Below are 7,406 nucleotides of genomic sequence, written 5' to 3'. Positions count from 1 at the left end.
AAGTCTTATTACTGTCTTGACTCTGTCACTTTATCCATAAAATGCAAAAGTTATCCCTAAATCATGAAATTTATTCACTTATTTGCTCAATCATTCACCTAATAAATATGGAGTGTCTAAGTCATTTTCCATTCACAGTTATTCTGAGAAGGGGATGATGATAATAAAACCTCTGTAAAATGTAAAGTTCTAGGCAACTTATTTTACTTCCAGTGGTTATTTCATTTCACAGCTCACTAGAACACGTAAAATTATCAAAAACTGCAGCAAGGAAGTACAAGGAAAAACTTCTTGGCACTGAGCTGGTGAAAAAAAAGAAATGAGGAATTCCTTTTTCCAAAGGCCTTAGGTAAAATATGGTCCCTACTCACTGTGGACTCTTCCTCCAAAGGTAAGCCTGCAGGCAGAGCTCTCTTCTGGCAGTCTCAGGATTTCTGAGAATGATCTTGCTCAGAGCCCATTCACAAAATCTAACTGCATTTTCCAAAGTGTCTAGTACTGACTCTGTCACAGTTCATCCTCTTTCAAATCTTATAACATTTCCTGGCCTCAGTTTCCTTACCTGTAAAATGAACAGTTCTGAACTGCTAACTGTTGATGACACAGTAAGCAGGTCACTTGCGTACTAGAGTCTTATCTGCCAGATTTCTAGGACAAGGAGTCAGTACTTAGGCTCGGGCTTGGTACTGAGTTGGGCACAGTCCCTAAGACTCCAGTGTAAATTAGAGGTTACAACTCCAATCAGATCCAATAGCTTCTTTTTATATCAACTGTTTAATGGTGATCCTTTCACTAATTTGATTATGAAAGATAAGCAACTGAGTATGTGAATGCTCTAGACTGGCTACACTGGTGAAAGAAGTGTCAGATGCTCACAACTGGCCTCAAATTTCTGTGACCCAAGACACTGAAAACTGAGGGTTGCATTATATCAATGGTTCTAATTCAGATAGGGTATTGCTGGCTATGGTATGTTTCTCTGAAGTGGTTAAAGTCTCTACATAAAATTCCCAAAACAAACCAAAATCATATCTTCGAGTTGCCTGGTAGTTGCACTCCTAGAAAACTCATTATATATGGGCCTGGCATATTAAATGGTCAATAAATAATCAAGGAGAAAATTTAAAATAATTGAAAGATGAAACATACTTTTATATGTGATTGTAAAGCCCAGGTTATAAAGATTATAAGTTTGTTTTTCATAGGAAGACAGAGAGAGAGAGAGAGAAAGAGTGTGTGTGCGTGTGTGCATGCGTGTGTGTAGGCTGGCATTCCCTGCCCTTAGCTTTCAAATACCCATAGTGACCCCCATCACTGGAGCAACCAAAACCAGCCCTATTAATTCCCAAAACTTCTCCTAGAGGGGCGTACTGCTTCCATTGAGAACCACTTTTCTAGACAGTGAAAATTGCTTATCTAGTGATAGGAAAAAGAAAAAAAGAAAACAAACAAAGAACCCAAAAAGACCACAAAATCCCCCCCCTCAAAAAACAACCACCTAAAAACCAACCAAAAAAACCCAACAACAACATCAACTAAACTCAGTCCCGCCCTTCCTCTTTCTAAGGAAACATGAGACTTCAGAGAAAGACTAGGGATGGGAAAGTCCCCTTTTCTAACCTGGAACAGCGCTTTCTGCCCAGAGACTGATGACGAAGTACCTTGGGCTCAGATTTTTGATTGGACAGTTGAGAAACTAAAATAGAGGGTTAAAAACAGAAAACCCCAGAGTTTACCACCATACAGTAGGTGGGAATAAGGACTGCGATTCCAGGCTTCATGACCTTGGCTCTATTCTTCACTGAGCACTGCTGCCAGCCTGGGCGTGTTCACCATGAGTACCTCCTCCCGCGCCGCCCCCTCCCTCTGCTTCTCCGTTTCTGTCCTTGGCATTTCCTGGCGTCTGGCTCCTTGGCCCTCTTTGCCGGCCCACTGTAGCCAGGCATCTGGGCTCGGTTCGCTCAGGCTTGGTCCCAAGAGGACAGACCACAAGCCACGGAGAAGCTGCAAAGGGGCATGCTGCTGGAGCGCACGCTTACTGCCCTATTCTTCCTGGGTAGCTACCGGGCAGCTCAGGGAGGGACAGGACAAAATATCTATATCACTGAAGAGCTGCTAGGTGCCTGGGTGGAGTCGAGCATGGTGCACACCGCTTTTCAGGGTCCTAGTGTCATCCCAAGGGTTCTCTCAGTCTTGGGCCCAGAGCAGAGGAGGGGTAGGCCAATCACGAGGGTAGTGATCCTACTAGAGGCAGGTGTCTGTGGGATCCAAGAGAAGAAATGCCTGTTAAATAGGTTGGTGCAGCTGGTAGAGCTTTGAGCACTGTACCCTCCTCTGGGCTGCCCTGTTTTATTCTGGAGCTCTACACCTCCTCACCAGGTACTAGTGCTTGTGCCTAAATCCAGATCATCCCTCACCTTTTTTGTGTATCATTACTGTGGCATCTTAGGTGTTTGTTTTGGTTAAAGCTTTATTGAGCTTTATTGAGACATAATTTACGAACCATACAATTCACCTATTTAAAATGTAAAATTCAAGATGACCAACAAGGACCTACTATATAGCACAGGGAACCATACTCAGTATTGAGTATAAGGGAAAATAATCTGAAAAAATATATATGTGTGCGTATATATATATATATGTTTGTAGAACTGAATCAGTGTACTGTATACCTAAAACTAATACACTGTAAGTTAACTACACGTCAAGATTATTTTTCATAAAAAATGTTATTCCCTAATTTCAATTGTTTAGATTTATCATTCTCTTCTCAGTACTTTTTCCATTTATATTCTTATTATAATAATAAATTAGATATTTTCTGATTTAAAAAATTAAAAAATAAAATGTACAATTGAGTGGGTTTCAGTGTTGTGCAACCATTTTCTCAATTTAAGAACATTTTCATCCCCTCAAAAGAAACACTGTACTGATTAGCCATCACTCCCCATTTTCCCTCACATCCTGGCCCTAATGAATCACTAATCTTTCTATCTCTATGGATTTGCTTATTCTTGATCTATAAATGGAATTATATAATATGTGGTCTTTTGTGATCGGCTTCTGTCACTTAATGTTTTAAAAAATCATCCATATTATACCAAGCATCAGCACCTTATTCATTTTAATTGCTAAATAATACTCCATTGTATGATGTATATGGTGTAAAGTCCCCTATTATGATGTTACTGTCAATTGCTCCCTTTATGTCTGTTAATATTTGCTTTATATATTTTGATGCTTCTGTGTCGGGGGAACACTTGTTATTATCTATCTTTTTAATTATAGCCATCCTAGTTGGTGTGAAATGGTATCTAATTATGGCTTTGCTTTGAGTTTCCCTAGTGATAACTAATGATGTGGTTTTTTAATTATATAGTTTTTAAAGTTACAAAATACTTTTTAAAAATTATTTTTATGCAGTGGTTTTGAGATCTTAATCTAGGTCACATGCCCCAAAGTCACAGAGCCTCAACTCAAACCAAATCTCTCTCTGGCAAATGCTTGAACTCCATCCCCTCTTTCCTAGAAAGAATCTAGGATAAAACTCTTCATAACCCTACTTGGTGCCACTGTTAGGGAATCGTGGCAAGATACATGGACTAAATAGTTAATTCCTTTTTTTTCTTAATTGAAGAATTGTTAATTTACAATTTTGTGTTAGTTTCAGGTGGATAGCACATTGACTCAGTTATACATATATATGTAAATGTATATGTATATGTGTGTGTATATATATATGTACACACATATTTTTTCAGATTCTTTTCCCTTATAGATTATTATGAAATATTGAATCTATTTCCTTGTGCTATACAGTAGGTCCTTGTTGGCTACCTATTTAATTTTTTTTTTTTTTGGTTTTTTTTTTTGTTTTTGTTTTTGGTCTTTCTGCTATTTCTTTGGGCCGCTCCTGCGGCATATGGAGGTTCCCAGGCTAGGGGTCCAATCGGAGCTGTAGCCACCGGCCTACGCCAGAGCCACAGCAACGCAGGATCCGAGCCGTGTCTGCAACCTACACCACAGCTCACAGCAACGCTGGATCGTTAACCCACTGAGCAAGGCAGAGACCGAACCCACAACCTCATGGTTCCTAGTCGGATTCATTAACCACTGCGCCACGACGGGAACTCCCCACCTATTTAATTTTTATTTTATTTTTTTATTTTTTGCTTTTTTAGGGCTGTACCTGTGACATATGGAAGTTCCCAGGCTAGGGGTCAAATTGGAGGTATTTTATACATGGTAGTGTGTATATGATAATCCCAAACTCCTAACTTATCCCTTCCCTCCATTTCCCCTTTAGTAACTATAAGTTTGTTTTCTATGTCTCTGAGTTTATTTCTGTCTTATAGATAAGTTCATTTGTATCATTTTTTTTAAGATTCCACATATAAGCGATATCATATATCTGTCTCTGTCTAGCTTACTTCACTTGGTATGATAATCTCTATGTCCATCCATGTTGCTGCAAATGGCATTATTTCATTCTTTTTTATGGCTCAGTAATATCCCAGTGTGTGTATGCGTGTGTGTGTGTGTGTGTGTGTGTGTGTGTGTGTGTGTGTGTGTATTCTTTCTTTGTTTATCTGTTGATGGACATTTAGACTGCCTCCATGTCTTGGCTATTGTAAATAGTACTACAATAAACACGGGTGCATGTATCCTTTTGAATTATAGTTTTCTCTGGATATATACTCAAGAATGGGATTGCAGGATCATATGGTATCTCTATTTTTAGTTTTTTAAGGAACTTCCATACTGTTCTCCATAGCAGCCGTACCATTTTACATTCCCACCAACAATGCAGGGGGGTTCCTTTTTCTCCATACCCTCTCCAGCATTTATTATTTGTAGACTTTTTTTTTTTTTTAGGGCCACACCTATGACATATGGAAGTTTCCAGGATGGAGGAAAAATCAGAGCTGGAACTGCGGCTGCCGGCCTATGCCACAGCAGCACAGAATCCAAGCCGCATATGCAACCTACACCACAGCTCATGGCAACACTGGATCCTTAACCCACTGTGCAAGAACAGGGATTGAACCTGCATCCTCATGGATACTAGTCAGGTTCATTACTGCTGAGCCACAAGGGGAACTCCCTATTATTTGTAGACTTTTTTTTTTTTTTTTTTGGTCTTTTTGCCATTTTCTTGGGCCACTCCCTCAGCATATGGAGGTTCCCAGGCTAGGGGTTGAATCAGAGCTGTAGCTACCGGCCTACACCAGAGCCACAGCAACTTGGGATCCGAGCCACGTCTGCGACCTACACCACCGAATCCTTAACTCACTGAGCAAGGCCAGGGATCGAACCCAAAACCTCATGGTTCCTAGTCAGATTAGTTAACCACTGAGCGATGACAGGAACTCCTATTTGTAGACTTTTTTGATGATGGCCATACTGACCAAAGTGAGGCGACAGACACCTCATTTTAGTTTTGATTTGCATTTCTCTAATGATTAGTGAAGTTGAACATTTTTTCATGTACCCTCAGTAGTTAATTTCTTCTTTGCTATTAGAAACTCAATATAAAGAGTTTTTTAGTTTCTCCATTTTTACTTTGAAAAAAATAAATGTTTTCTTGAGATCCTCATAATGGATCTTGGATAAAGTAATGATCCTTTCCTGGTATTTAATGACTTTGTGCTTCTCTTAGTGTAAGTGCCTGGTGGGCTTCTCCTTCTCCCCACTACCATCAGGGGATGGAATGAGGAGGAACACAAAAATTAGACTTTGTTTAAATGCATAGTTATCAAAAATTTTTGAGTATACATATTTTCTATATATCTCTATATGTTATGCTCTGTCAGTATTATTTTAAATATTACTAATGCTTAACTTTTCTCTCTTTTTTTCAGTTAAAAATTCAAATTGTGTTTTCTCATAAGTGGTTCTCAGAAGACTCACCCTACCCCACTGTGGGAACACAGCAGTTGTGGAGGAAGAGATAGGAATGGAATCAGAATCAGAATTCAAATATCCTGGAAAATCTGGGCTCTAAATTCTTATATGTCAGAGGCTGACTGGGCAGCAGCTGTGAGACACTGAGGACTTTAGCATTCACTGTAAACTTTAGCACACGTCACTTATTTCTCTGAAGATTGGATCCAAAAAGCACAATGAACACAAAAATGTCCTATGGTACCAGGGTCAAGTCCAGATAGACATGAGAATTCCGTACAGCTGGGATAGGGAGCACAATTCCTGAGGTGATCTTGGAAGCAGAATTGTTAGAACTTGGAGAAAGTGATGAAATAGTTAACCTCACTTGTGAATCTCTGGAGCCTGCAGTGATTGACCTAACTCACCATGAGTCCGTTGTGATTACTGAAGAAAGGAGGAGGTCAAGGGGAAACACATGTTTCCAAGGCCAAACTGGCAGCTGTGTGGGCAGTGATAAGGAGGGCTTGATGAGGGACAGAGATGTATATGTGACCAACAGTGCCTACCATAATGCCCTGGAAGAAAAAACTTTAAATGGCTCAGTACCTGGTTATATATGGTATTGAATTTGTAAGTATGGGTACTCAGAGACTGAACTGAGTAAATGACAGAATGTGGCCATATCTTCTGTAGGCAATGCCTGTGTACTTCCCTTAAACATAATACAAATTGCCCAGTTCGTTTGAAAAAAAATCAGCTGCCATCAGTACCACAGCATTTATATATGATGTGTACTATGTTGCTTAGGACAGACAGACACCCTAGCTAGATTTTTCCATGTCCTTATGCAGAAGCTATGGGTTGTTGGCATTCAGTGCACTGAGCTCAAAAAGCCTGATTTGAAAAATTGCTCTCTGGAGTATACAAAAAATCTTTCATTTCCTACATACTATGAGACTTTTTTTTTTTTTAATGGTTCCACCCATGGCATATGGAAGTTCCTGGGCCAGGGACTGAATCCTATGTCATAGCTGTGGCAATGCTGGATTCCTTAACCCACTGTGCTGGGCAGGGGATCCACCCTAGCCATGGCAGTAGGATTCTTAACCTACTGTGCTATAGCAGGAACTCCAAGGCTACTTTTGATTTGTTTCATGCTGCAGGGGTGGACTTGGTTGTCATAGTGTGCCAGAGACCGGTGGTTGTCCTCAAAGCAAATTTTCCTTTCTTTCTCATAGCAATCAAGTTTTAATTGGCCACATGTGGGATTTTGGGTCATGTAAATAAGGGCAACATCCTAGAGATGATGGAGCAAGAACATGGATGGAACCTGAAAGACTGACAACTTTGTAAACCAGAGCACCTACAAGTTTGGGCTCTTACTTGAAAGATGAATAAACTTCATTCTGGTTTAAGCAACCATTATATTGGGTATTATTTAGAGCAGTGGAACCTTTTTTTTTTTTTTTTTTTTTTTTTTTTTTGCTTTTTAGGGCTGCACCCATGGCATACAGAAG

At 39.8% G+C, this 7,406-nt stretch overlaps 1 pseudogene; it reads left to right on the top strand.

The window, feature by feature from the left end:
* Window positions 1-6,125: 6,125 nt before the first annotated feature.
* LOC146406382 (E3 ubiquitin-protein ligase RNF4 pseudogene) lies at window positions 6,126-6,758 on the top strand (annotated as a pseudogene).
* The last annotated feature ends 648 nt before the right edge of the window (window positions 6,759-7,406 follow it).

This window comes from Sus scrofa, chromosome 1, assembly GCF_054392235.1.
Source record: "Sus scrofa isolate SSC_HxYL_T2T_F1_AM1 chromosome 1, Sscrofa_HxYL_maternal_Yorkshire_Landrace_v2.0, whole genome shotgun sequence".
Classification (NCBI taxonomy): Eukaryota; Metazoa; Chordata; class Mammalia; order Artiodactyla; family Suidae; genus Sus; species Sus scrofa.
The sequence above is the reverse complement of the archived record's forward strand: the minus strand, read 5'-3'. Positions and strand labels throughout refer to the sequence as shown.